Raw genomic sequence first — 11,738 nt, 5'->3', positions numbered from 1 at the left:
TGGGAGCACTCGGAGATCCCCAGTGGGATTGCCGAGGAGCATGAAGGAGAGAGCCCCTGACCCTGCTCATGGGATATGTTGCCTCTCTCGGAGCGGGCACAGGGCCTGGCGAGGGGGGTGCCAACACAGCCCTGCGGGCGCCCGCGGGAAGTTGCTTTTGTAAGGATCTGACTGAAACTTGGACTTTTTGTTTGTGCTGCAATTGACTTGCACTTTCCCCTTTTCCACCGCGCAGCCCACCCTGCCGAGGGAGGCGCCCGGCGCCGCGGCGCAAGCAGCAGGAAATAACTCCAGGGTGCCAGCGAGGTTCGCACGAGACTCGCTGGGGGGGAAGAAGGGGAAGGGGCGTCATTTCCATAAGCCCTTCTCAGCCGTGTCCGTGCTGGAACCTCTCCAGGGTGCCCCTCCCCTCTCCCCAGCGCCTGTCCGTGGAGCCACAGGAAGGACAGAGGGCCACGGAGCCCCCGGCCCAGTAGCTCCAAGCTCCGACTACATCATTTCCAAAGCAGGGTCCAGCAAACCCCTTCTGAGCTCCCCCAGCTTTCTCGTCCCCCTGCTCCCCCATCCTTTAGCAGGTGTCACAGAGAATCCCTCCCAGTCCGGAGTCTCCAGGCTCGTGGGGCTCACTGGTACCTGCTAGGGGACTCTCAGGGGAGAGCTAGTGCAGGTGGGCCCAAGCCACACATCTTAGCTTCAAGTTCCCCAAGATGTCTCCGTGCCTGGGTGCTGCATGAGCGGACCCTCAGGCCTGGTCACTTTGCTGCCCCAACGTGAGACTGGTGGGAACGTCTGATGGTCCCACGTGAATTCAAACCCAAGAGTCCCTGGCCCACAGCACTGCCCAGGCCAAAGAGTTTCTGAAAAGCAGCGACAGCAGCACCCGCCTCCCTTGCCGCAGGGAGCAAGCAGGTGAGACGCCCTGAGTCCCGCGAGTAACCCAGCAGCTTTGCCTCCAAAAAGCTGTGGGTGCCACTCACCCCCCGCTCCACCAGCTCCTCACCATGCAGCCACCGGACCCCTCTCTCAGGTGGAGCCCCTGCCCCGCCGTGCTCCCCACGCAGCACAGCCTTCCCTTCCGGCCCCACTGCACAGCGGGGCGAGGGGGTGAGCGGGGAGGGCTGGCTCCCCACGCGGGGTGCGGCGCCGCACCCTCCGGGAACGCGGCCCAGGGAAGCCTTCAAATTGACACCACATGGACGTTTCTTATCCTAGGGCCCAGCAAACGGGGCTTTCGCGCTGGGCCCGTCGCCCTAGCAACAAACATGCAGGAAATAGTCCAGATAACTAGAATAGTGGCTAAACCATGTGTTTTGGATAAAACATCCCCCCCAGCTTCCCCCATTCCGCTGCTCGGCACAGGCGTCTCTCCCAGCAGACACCTTCCCTGTGCCAGTCAGGGGCGGGGACAGCTCCGGAGAGAAGCCCTGTGCCCGTCCCCCAGGATCCAGCACAAGGCTTTCTGCAGCCCCGTGCTGCTGCAGGAAAGATCGCTGGGTTCGGAGAACTCTTGGGTGAACGCCATCTGGTCCTGGTGACGTGTTACTGTTGAGTTAATCCATTTGTTCCAAAACCTCCTCTAACAACACTGCAGTCTGGGACAGTTCCTCAGATCTGTCACCTACCAGGAACGGCTCAGGCTTGGGAATCTCCCTCACATCCTCCGCCGTGGAGACCGAAGCAACGAATTCATTTTGTTTCTCCGCAATGACCTCATCGTCCTCGAGGGCTCCTTTAGCATCTCGATCATCCACTGCCCCACTGGTTGTTTCTTCAGCATCTCGATCATCCACTGGTCGTTTCGCCGGCTGCCTGCTTCTGATGGACTGAAGAAACGTTGCTATTATTCTTTGCCCTGCCACCCAGTCACATGCACTAAACACACGATCCCCACCCCTCCTGAAGTCAAAGGGCTCCCTCCCATCAAAGGCAGCAGGTATCTTTTCTGCATGCTGGAGGAATCAGCTGCCTTCTCCGGAGTTGGGTCCCATTTGCAGACCTGGCTCACATCCATCGGTCTCTCTTCTCTGATGGGAAATAAACTAGAAGGAGAAAGTCAAGCCACATGCTAAGTGCTTTCACCCCAGCTCGCTTGGAGAAACTCAGGCTGAAATGTGTTTTGTGTCTGGCGTGTACTCTCAGTAGACTGAGTTGGATTGCCCTGCAGAGGTCCCGAATATGCTGGGAAGAATGTGGGAAGAGCAGTGTTGTATACCTCCTTCCCATGCATGTCTTTCTGCTTTGACTTACGTGACGATTTAAAAATGCTTGCCAACAATGGCAATTAGTATATGGAAAAGAAATAACTGGCAGGTTGGGTAGGGATTGATGGATAAGGTTTGGGAAAACCTTGTCTTGAATTAACTTACTTTTGCCATGGTTACAAAAAAACACAGCAAAGCCGATCATCTGTTCAACCTTTCCCCCCTCTTCTTTTGTGTGTGGTTTGTCTGTGAGTGTCTCAGAGCTCTTTCATGTTTATTCGTGATCTGAAAATAAGTTTTGATCTATAGGTCACAGGTGAGCAGTTTGCTGGGAGCACTGAGTAGCTCAAAGCTGAACTGAGTTAGTTTTGAATGGGCAGTAAGTCACGTAGAATCATTGCATCGTAGGACTGGAAGGGACCTCAAGAGGTCTTCATGTCCAATCCCCTGCACCCATGGCAGGAATAAGTATTTTCTAGACCATCCTTGACAAGTGTTTGTCTAATCTGCTCTTAAATATCTCCAGTGATGGAGATCCCACAACCTTCTTGCAATTTATTCCAGTGCTTAACTTTCTCTAACAATTAGGAAGTTTTTCCTGAAGTCCAACCTAAACCTTTCTTGCTATAATTTAAGCCCATTGCTGCTCGTCCCATCCTTAAAGGGCAAGGAGAATAATTTTTCTCATTCATCTTTTTTGCAACCTTTTGTGTGCTTGAAAATTGTTACGTCCCCTCTTAGTCTTCTCTCTTCCAGACTAAATAAATTCAATTCCTTTAATCTTCCCTCACAGGTCATGTTTTCTAGGCCTTCAATCATTTTTGTTGCTCTTCTCTGGATTTTCTCCAATTCGTCCACATCTTTCCCAAAACGTGGCACCCAGAACTAGACACACTACTCCAGTTGAGTATGCATCAACTATCCGATTAGTCAATTACTCGAAATTTAACATCCCTGCTGGCTGCCCTTCTGTCGTCTGCAAACTTTATAAGCATACACTCTATGCCATTATCTAAATCATTGATGAAGATCTTAAACAGAACTGATCCTTGTGAAACCTCACTTGTTATGCCCTTCTAGCTTGCTAGTGAACCATTGATAACTATTCATTCGGAATAGTTTTCCAACCAGTTATGTGCCCGATGTACAGTAGATCCATCTAGGTTGTATTTCCCAGGTTTGTTTGTGAGGAGGCTTCCTGAGACAGTATGAAAAGCCTTACCCCAATCTAGATATACCACATCTACCACTTCCCCTCATCCACAATATTTGTTTTTCTTCCAAAGAAAGTTATCAGGTGAGTGTGTTTATGTATTACAATTACTAGCCAAATACCGTGGAGTCCAAACTCCATGTCGGCTGCGTCAGAAGAGGCCTGCTTTGGGCGTGGGGAGAAGCCGCAGGTAGGTATGTTGAGGCAAACCAAGCAAGCAGAGCAGAAGTGGCGTCATGAGTGTCTGGGTCAAGCCTGCTGGTGCCAGTGCCGAGCTGCTATCAGTGGCCCATCCCAGCAGATGTGAGAGGAAACAGCAGCAAACGACCATCTGATGCTAATAAAACTCTGGCCCTCTCTGAGCCCAGGCCTATTCCCTGGCTCTTTGATCCAGCCGCAGTGGGCAGCTCCTCCTGGCAGGAGCTGAACTATTTGTCTGCAGTGAAATACGGGCCGGGCTTGCGAGAACATTCTCAGCCCATGCTGTGCCGCCGAGGAGCAGAGATGGTGGAGAGAGGGGCTGGCCACAGAGACTAGCTTGGCTGCCGCTGGCTTCTAATCTCACATACACCCTGTCAATCCAGAGCCTCTCCATTGCAGTCACTGCCAGCTATTTTCTCTGCTTCACCCTTAGTTCTGTGGCTAGCACCAGCTCCCCTCTCGTTTTCCCTTCCCAGAACCGCCACCTGTCTCTCCCCCAGGAGCAGCGCATCTCTCCGTCTTCTAACACAGCCATTCCCCAGCATCCCTCTCCAATAGCCCTTCCTTTTGAAGCCTGCCCCTGGCCCATAGCCTGCTCAGTGAGGGCCTCTACCAGCTAGGGGACAGCTCAGCCTCTCTCTTTGGGACTGCTCAGACCTGATGCTGGGTTAGAGTCTTCCCTGTCTCATCTCCTGTGGTGCGCCTTTATTCTGTGTGTTCTCATCACTTTGTGCAGTTCTCCCCTCGGCCTGCTGCTTGGGAAAGTCCCCTCTCTCTGATTCAGAATAGCAAGAGTGGAATATCAAACCGTCTTATGCTTATATAGCACTTCCCACCCACAGGCAGCCCAAATCAGCTGGGAAACTGGAGAAGTAGAAATCCTTTCATCTACCTCTCCCTACAATGCCACTGCTTCTGGGGTGAAGTGTGGCAGCTGTGTATCAGCAATGCTACCCCACAGTTTCTAACAGGAACTGTATCCAGGCAGAAGGTAGACTGTAGGAATAGAAGGACTGAGCTGGACTTCGGATGGGATGCTCTGTTTGACACCCTGACTCATATGAGATATTTTACATCTCATCTGAAAAGATGTGGGAGTTGCTGGGGTATGTTAGAGGATAGATACACACACTGGCTGTGTCTACACTGGGCCACTTATTCCGGAAAATCAGCCGCTTTTCCGGAATAAGCTGCGAGCTGTCTACACTGGCCCTTGAATTTCCGGAAAAGCAACGACGCTCTACTGTACAAAATCAGCCGCTATTCTGGAAAAGCTACGCTGCTCCCGCTCGGGCATAAGTCCTTATTCCGGAACACTGTTCCGGAATAGGGCCAGTGTAGACAGCCCAGTAGTCTTTCCCGGAAAAAAGCCCCGATCGCGAAAATGACGATCGGGGCTCTTTTCCGGAAAAGCGCATCTACATTGGCCACAGATGCTTTTCTGGAAAAAGGGCTTTTCCGGAAAAGCAGCCTGCCAATGTAGACGCTCTTTTTCTGGAAATACTTATAACGAAAACTATTCTGTTTTAAGCATTTCCGGAAATTCATGCCAGTGTAGACACAGCCACTGTGTGCACAATAGTGAGAACTTTATTTCTGTTCTTTCTTATTTTTCCCTGCACAGTCAACCTGTGGAACTCCCTGCTAGAGGATGTTGTGAAGACCAAGACTATAACAGGGTTCAAAAAGAGCTAGATACATTAATGGAATTCCATGAATCCATCCTATTAGTGAGGATGGGTAGGAATGGTATCCTTACTCTCTCTTTGACAGAGGCTGGGTGTAAGAGTTCTTGTTTGGGCCTGAGTCCCTGCCCAGTGCTCGGGCCTGTACATCCTACCCTGGCTGCCCCTTTAAGGATGTGTCTAGACTACACTTTTTTTCAAAAAAAGTGGCCTTTTTTCGAAAAAACTTCCCCTGCGTCTAGATTGCCGCTGAGTTCTTTTGAAAGTAAACCAAAAGAAGGCGGCAGTTTTTTCAACCACAGAAAACCTCGTTTTACGAGGAACAACAACTTTTTTCGAAATTGCTCTTTTGAGAAAAGGCGCTATGTAATGCAAACTGTTGCTTTTTCGAAAGAGCATCCAGACCACCTGGGCACTGTTTCGAAACAGCGGCTTGCTAGACTACAAAAGCGGCTTGCTTTTCCGAAAGTCCTGGTTGTAGTCTAGATGCTCTTTTTCGACAGAGGCTTGCAGTCTAGACGTAGCCTAAGACCAGGGCCAGCCAACAAACAAACAATTCCTCACAGTCAAACTGGCAGCCCGGGCCCCGGTTCAGGGTGGGGCAGACAAGCAAACAGTTTCTGCAGTACAAAGGGGGGAGGAGGAGGCTGCCACCCAAGCACGAGGGTGGCAGGGGGGACGTGGGCCCTCCCTACTCCACCGTGTCCCGGCCCAGGGCCCTAGCAGTGGCAGCCTCGCAGGTCAGCAGGGGACCCAAACCGAAGCCACTGACTCCCCTCGGGTTGTACCTGTTTCCCTGCTCGGGGCGGGTCCCCAGGGTCTGTATGGTCCCAGTCTAGAGGTAGGGCAACAAGGGGCTTCTCCGCCTCCGGGCTGGGGCCTGGTGTCCCTGGCCAGTCGTCCACCCCACCCGGCTCCTCGACCCGCTCAGGGTTGGCCTCTGCTCCCTCCAACAGCCGGGCCCTACTGAGTTTCTGGGCCTGGCTTTTATACTCGCCCCCCCCACCCCCGCTGCTGTGGACTTAAAGGGGCAGACTCCAGCTCAGCCCATCCGGGCTCCCAGAGGGGTTCTCCCTCCTCGGGGTCAGTGAGCGGCCACCTCTGCTCACTACACTGGGAATGAGCTACAGGAGATGGACCACTGATGACTGCCTGTCTGTTCGCTCCCTCTGGGTCACAAGACACTGGGCTGGATGCACCGTTGGTCTGACCCAGCCTGGCCGTTCTGATGCTCTCAGCCTAGAAAGGTGATCTGAGACTGAACGCTGCTGGTGGTTCTTTGTGTTCAGAAAACCACCGCCTCTGACCCCAGGCTGGGATCAGTCGTTTATCGTTTGGTAGTGCCTCCCGAGCACAGCCAGGCTGCGCTGCGCTAGGAGCTGTCCCCCAGAGACAGTCCCAGTCAGGACACAGAAGCCCATGCCTGTGGCGCTCCCACAGTGTTTGGGAGAGATCTCCTTGTGGCGGATGGATTGCCAGTGTGGCCTCAGGGTTCAGGTTACGGAAACAATGCTCCGATTCAGTGACATGCGGCCGCAGCAGCAGGGCTGGTGGGGCCGGAGGAGCAGAGACTCTGTGTTTCCAGAGCCAAAGGATTGGGTGGGATGTGCCAAGCTGCGGAGACGCCGATGCCCGTCCGCTGCGGACCCGCGGGGTGGTTCTTGCAGGGAGGCTGCAGGGTCATATCCAGGAACCTACTTGCTGGGAAACCTTTCATTGCAACAAAGACTCTGGGCCTGTGACGCTTGCGCCCCTGACTCCATGAGCGGTCCCACTGGAGCAGGTGCTGGCGTCTGTCTGTCTCTGGGCTCTTTCTGTAGAGCTTCTGCCAGAATAATGCTGCTCATTAGGCATCTCGTCTTTTTACAGAACAGGGCTCGAGAAGGGAGCTGCCTAGCAGAGGGGTTGTCACACGCACAGGGGCTTGCTTTACAACAGCTGGGTCACTGACAAGCTCAGATCAATTCGAATCACTTCTGCAGTGCAGCTAGTCTCTTCTTTCCTGCCACTCAATGATTTTTTCCGTCCTCCCCTGCAGCACTGTTCAGAAACCAATCGAAAGCGTATCGGGGTGGCACTGCTTTTAGAGACGGGCCCACGTCCCAGAGTTCATGGAGTGAACCATTGACCATTCATTATCAGTGGGAAATAGGTCAATGGAGGGATGATAGGAGTTACTATAGAGAACTTTCTGGGTGTCTGGCTGGTGAGTCTTGCCCACATGCTCAGGGTTTAGCTGATCGCCATATTTGGGGTCGGGAAGGAATTTTCCTCCAGGGTAGATTGGCAGAGGCCCTGGAGGTTTTTTGCCTTCCTCTGTAGCATGGGGCACAGATCACAGCTGGAGGATTCTCTGCATCTTGGGGTCTTCAAAGTATTTGAAGGCTTCAATATCTGAGAGATAGGTGAGAGGATTATTCTAGGAGGGGTGGGTGAGATTTTGTGGCCTGCACTGTGCAGGGGGTCAGACTAGATGATCATAATGGTCCCTTCTGACCTTAAAGTCTATGAGTCTATGAGTGAACCTAGACTGTGCATGGCAGGTCCAGGCCACAAGAGAGAGGGGCCGGCGGAAACATTTGGCTCTGGAGTCCAACGCCTCTGACAGAGTGAGGATGAGGCCGGAACATGGGGCCTGGGTGGGTCGAGTGTGGTGTGTCCGGTTGCTGTTCAGGTGGGGCTAACAGCACAGAGGCCGATGGGAGCCGGGACAGGTTTTCTGTATCAAAACTCTTTTTTCACTCCCCCTCTGCGGGGCTAGTAAACGTTTGGTCGGGTGACTGGCCACTGCTCAGCGTCATGGTCACAACACACACCCAGGGAGAATTCTGACTCCAGCCTCCAGTCCCATGCACCCCCAAGCTGGCAGAGGAGGTGGCCTCCACAGCTCAGTAGGCAAGATGGTCCCTCCCTTCTGTGGTAGGAATCAGCCCTTGGATCTGCCGTGTCCAGTTTGGGGGGATTTAGGACTCACACGCTGGCTCTAAGCCCCAACACGGGCCCAGCAGTGAGCACGGATTCTGCCAGGCTGCAAAGCCAGCCAGCCCAGCGCCCTGGCCACAGCTGTGCTCGAGGGCATCGGTGGGGCATGTGCCTTGCAGGGTGGATGAAGGCCAGCTGCTGTGTGACTCTCTAGCGCCACGAGGCTCCAGACATGCGGGCAGGCAGGAGCGCGCATTGCTGGGAGAGGTATGCACAGGTGAGGAGTGCGGGGGGGAGGGAGTGGAGCTGGAGTAAGCTGCCCGGCCTGTGCTGGAGATGACTCCTTTCTCTCTGGCTATTAGTTGAGTTGACTCCAAACTCTGTGGCCGGCTGCCTCTCTGCAAAGTGCCCTGGAGGCTCGTGAAATGTCCCTCGTGCACCGGACACGAGCAGTGGAAGCTGCAAGCACGGCTGGGCACCAGAAAGGCAGGGTGGTCAGCCCCGGGCCTGCTGTCCTTCCTGGCTAAGCCTTGAAGCTGAGATACGTGGAGTTGCCCAGCCTAGCAGCATCGCAGGCCAGGCTGGCTCCCAGCCCCCAGCTCTGTGTCCTGGCCAGCGACTCAGGGCAGGCGCAGGCTGAGACAGCTGGGATGGGCCCGTTTCCATCTGAGACTGCGGTGCCTCCGACTCCGCTGGGCCGTGTGAACTCCTGCAGATGCAACGGGCCTTTCCTTTCGCTGGGGACACAAGGCGGCGGCCAGGGACTGAAGGTTCGGTTCGGTTCAGCTTGTTCCAAACAAAACATTTTGCTTTTGCCTGTCGAAATGCCGTTGTGTGGAGAATTGGTTCCATGTGGCCCCACCGGGCACCCGCCTCACCGCGCTGCAGTAAGCGGGGCTTTCACCACTGGCTCCATGGGGACCAGGATTTCACCCACGGCTCCCAGGCCCGGCAACCCCCAGGCTTCCTTCGCCTGCCTGGGCCTGGCAGGAGCCAAGCCGCGAGCTGTGTTCTCTCAGCCCAGCCAGGCCTGCTCCGGCCAGCCATCCCCTCAGCCCATTAACCTGCTCACTGAGCCCTCACAAGCACTGATCCCGACCCTGCCGATCAGAGATGACACCTGGGCTTTTTATGGGAAGCCAAAGGGTAAATTCCAGCGCGCCACCCCTCCCCGGCTCACACCCCTTCCTGCCAATCGTAGGCTCCCACAGTAACATGAACCATCTGCTGGGGGCTGAGGGACGGGGGCAGGAGCGGGGGCTGTTGACAATAGCCAGGACTCGTCTGGGGAAGGACCTGGTGGTTTCACTGCACTTCCTAGGACATGCCGTGGCTGGAGGGAGCAGAGTCGATAGGCCCAGCCTCTCCCTGGGCTGGCTCTGTGGCTCGGCTGGCAGGTACCACCAAGGCACCCTTCAAAAGCCACGGTGCAGATGAGGAGGGGAGAGCCCCAGCATGGGGGGTTGTTGCTGTGTGTGTCTTTGTGCAGGGACGTCATCTGCCCGCATGCCCTGCTCTGCCCCTCCTGTTCCAGTGTGTGCTGGGAGCATCACAGACGCCACCTGGCCTGCATGGGAGCCATGCGGAGAGGGTGCCCATGGGACACGGGGAAACAGCGGGGCAGGGCGCTGGGACGGCGGGAGGCAGCAACGCTGCCCAAGGGGTGGGGTATTGTCACAAGCAGGATGTAGTGGCCAGGAGGCTGGGGCGATGCTGCGACTCTTGCAGACAGGTGTCCGGAGGGACATGAGTGAGCAGCGTGGCAGGGTCAGGCTGGCCCCAGAGAACAGCACCTCCTGCTCCCAAAGCACCGGCCTCCACACAGGGACCCAGCTGTCTCAGGGTATGTCTACACTACCCTCCTAGTTCGAACTAGCGGGGTAATGTAGGCATACCGCACTTGCAAATGAAGCCTGGGATTTGAATTTCCCGGGCTTCATTTGCATAAGCGGGGAGCCGCCATTTTTAAAACCCCGCTCGTTCGAACCCTGCGCCGCACGGCTACACGGGGCACGAACTAGGTAGTTCGAACTAGGCTTCCTAGTTCGAACTACCTAGTTCGTGCCCCGTGTAGCCACGCTGCACGGGGTTTGAACCAGCGGGGTTTTAAAAATGGCAGCTCCCCGCTTATGCAAAAGAAGCCCGGGAAATTCAAATCCCGGGCTTCATTTGCAATTGCAGTATGCCTACATTACCCCGCTAGTTCGAACTAGGAGGGTAGTGTAGACATACCCTCAGTGGGGCAAGCGCCCCCTCCCAGCTCCTCCAGCCCAGCCAGGCCCGCCCTGCTCCCTGGCTGCAGAGTGCCGCACGCAGCCCTGCACTGATGTGGGAGCGAGAGCCCCTCAATGGACCCCGGCCCTATGAGGCCAGCCGGGGTGCCCCTCCCGGAGGTGTCCATCGCCCAGTGCGGGGAGGTGGGCTGGCCTTGGGCCGCAGGCCTTGCACTCCAGGAGAATGTTGCATCTCTCCCCCTTTCTGTGCGGACACTTGGACACAGCCGGCATCCAGCCGGCTCTGCCTCCGCCCCATCTCCCGGCCTTGGAAGGCAGAGAGGGCCAGGCAGGGCTTGCACTTGTCTCTCCACTCAGCTAAATAAACAAAGCTGGACGCTCCGCCTGCTCGCACGCTGCTCAGCTGGCAGCCCCAGCCCGGAGACGAGCAACACTTGTAAAACAAACACTCGCACGCACTCCTGGGCGCGGGGTCCCAGCACCTGCCCTTCCCGCAGGATCACCGGCGCCCTCTGCAAACAAACACAGCCTGAAAGTATTAGCACCGAGCCAGCCGGGCTAGCAAGCCCCAGCAGATGCTGGGAAGAGTTCCGGGGAAGGAAGCGCCTCTCTCCCGGAGTCGCCAGCCCTCTGGAGAAATCAGTAACTGGCGGTGCTGAGGAGAGCTGTTTGGTTTGGCAGCGGGGCCAAGACGTCGTCTCGGAGACTGTTTGCTGCTCCTAGTGAGAACATTAACTCCAAGGACAGGATGATGGAGCTGCTGTGCCAGCCCCCTGTGGCTCTGCAGCCTGGCACCAGGCTCCAGGATGCTTTGCGCAGTGTCAGCCGCAGGTGAGGAGGATCCATCTGCCTGGAGCTTGGGCAAGGCGACGTGCGCTTCCTGTCAGCTTGCGATCTGGCCCTGGCGACCTGCCGCTACGGGGCCGCCAGGGTCAGCGAGTCCCAGCCAGCGCGGGCCCTGGTGACCTGCCGCTACGGGGCCGCCAGGGTCAGCGAGTCCCAGCCAGCGCGAGCCCTGGTGACCTGCCGCTACGGGGCCGCCCGGGTCAGCGAGTCCCAGCCAGCGCGGGCCCTGGTGACCTGCCGCTACGGGGCCGCCCGGGTCAGCGAGTCCCAGCCAGCGCGGGCCCTGGTGACCTGCCGCTACGGGGCCGCCCGGGTCAGCGAGTCCCAGCCAGCGCGGGCCCTGGTGACCTGCCGCTACGGGGCCGCCCGGGTCAGCGAGTCCCAGCCAGCGCGGGCCCTGGTGACCTGCCGCAATGAGTCTGCCAGGGTCAGTGAG

The 11,738-nt window shown here is 56.3% G+C and overlaps 1 long non-coding RNA gene across 1 annotated transcript in view; it reads right to left on the bottom strand.

The window, feature by feature from the left end:
* Positions 1-1,785: 1,785 nt before the first annotated feature.
* LOC149521697 (uncharacterized) overlaps positions 1,786-11,738 on the bottom strand; it is a 34,962-nt gene continuing 25,009 nt past the window's right edge. The window contains exon 4 of the long non-coding RNA XR_016347850.1: positions 1,786-1,823. This is a non-coding gene — a long non-coding RNA (uncharacterized LOC149521697). The remainder of the gene's footprint in view (positions 1,824-11,738) is intronic.

This window comes from Pelodiscus sinensis, chromosome 25, assembly GCF_052426305.1.
Source record: "Pelodiscus sinensis isolate ZL-2025 chromosome 25, ASM5242630v1, whole genome shotgun sequence".
NCBI classification, from domain to species: domain Eukaryota; kingdom Metazoa; phylum Chordata; order Testudines; family Trionychidae; genus Pelodiscus; species Pelodiscus sinensis.
The sequence above is the reverse complement of the archived record's forward strand: the minus strand, read 5'-3'. Positions and strand labels throughout refer to the sequence as shown.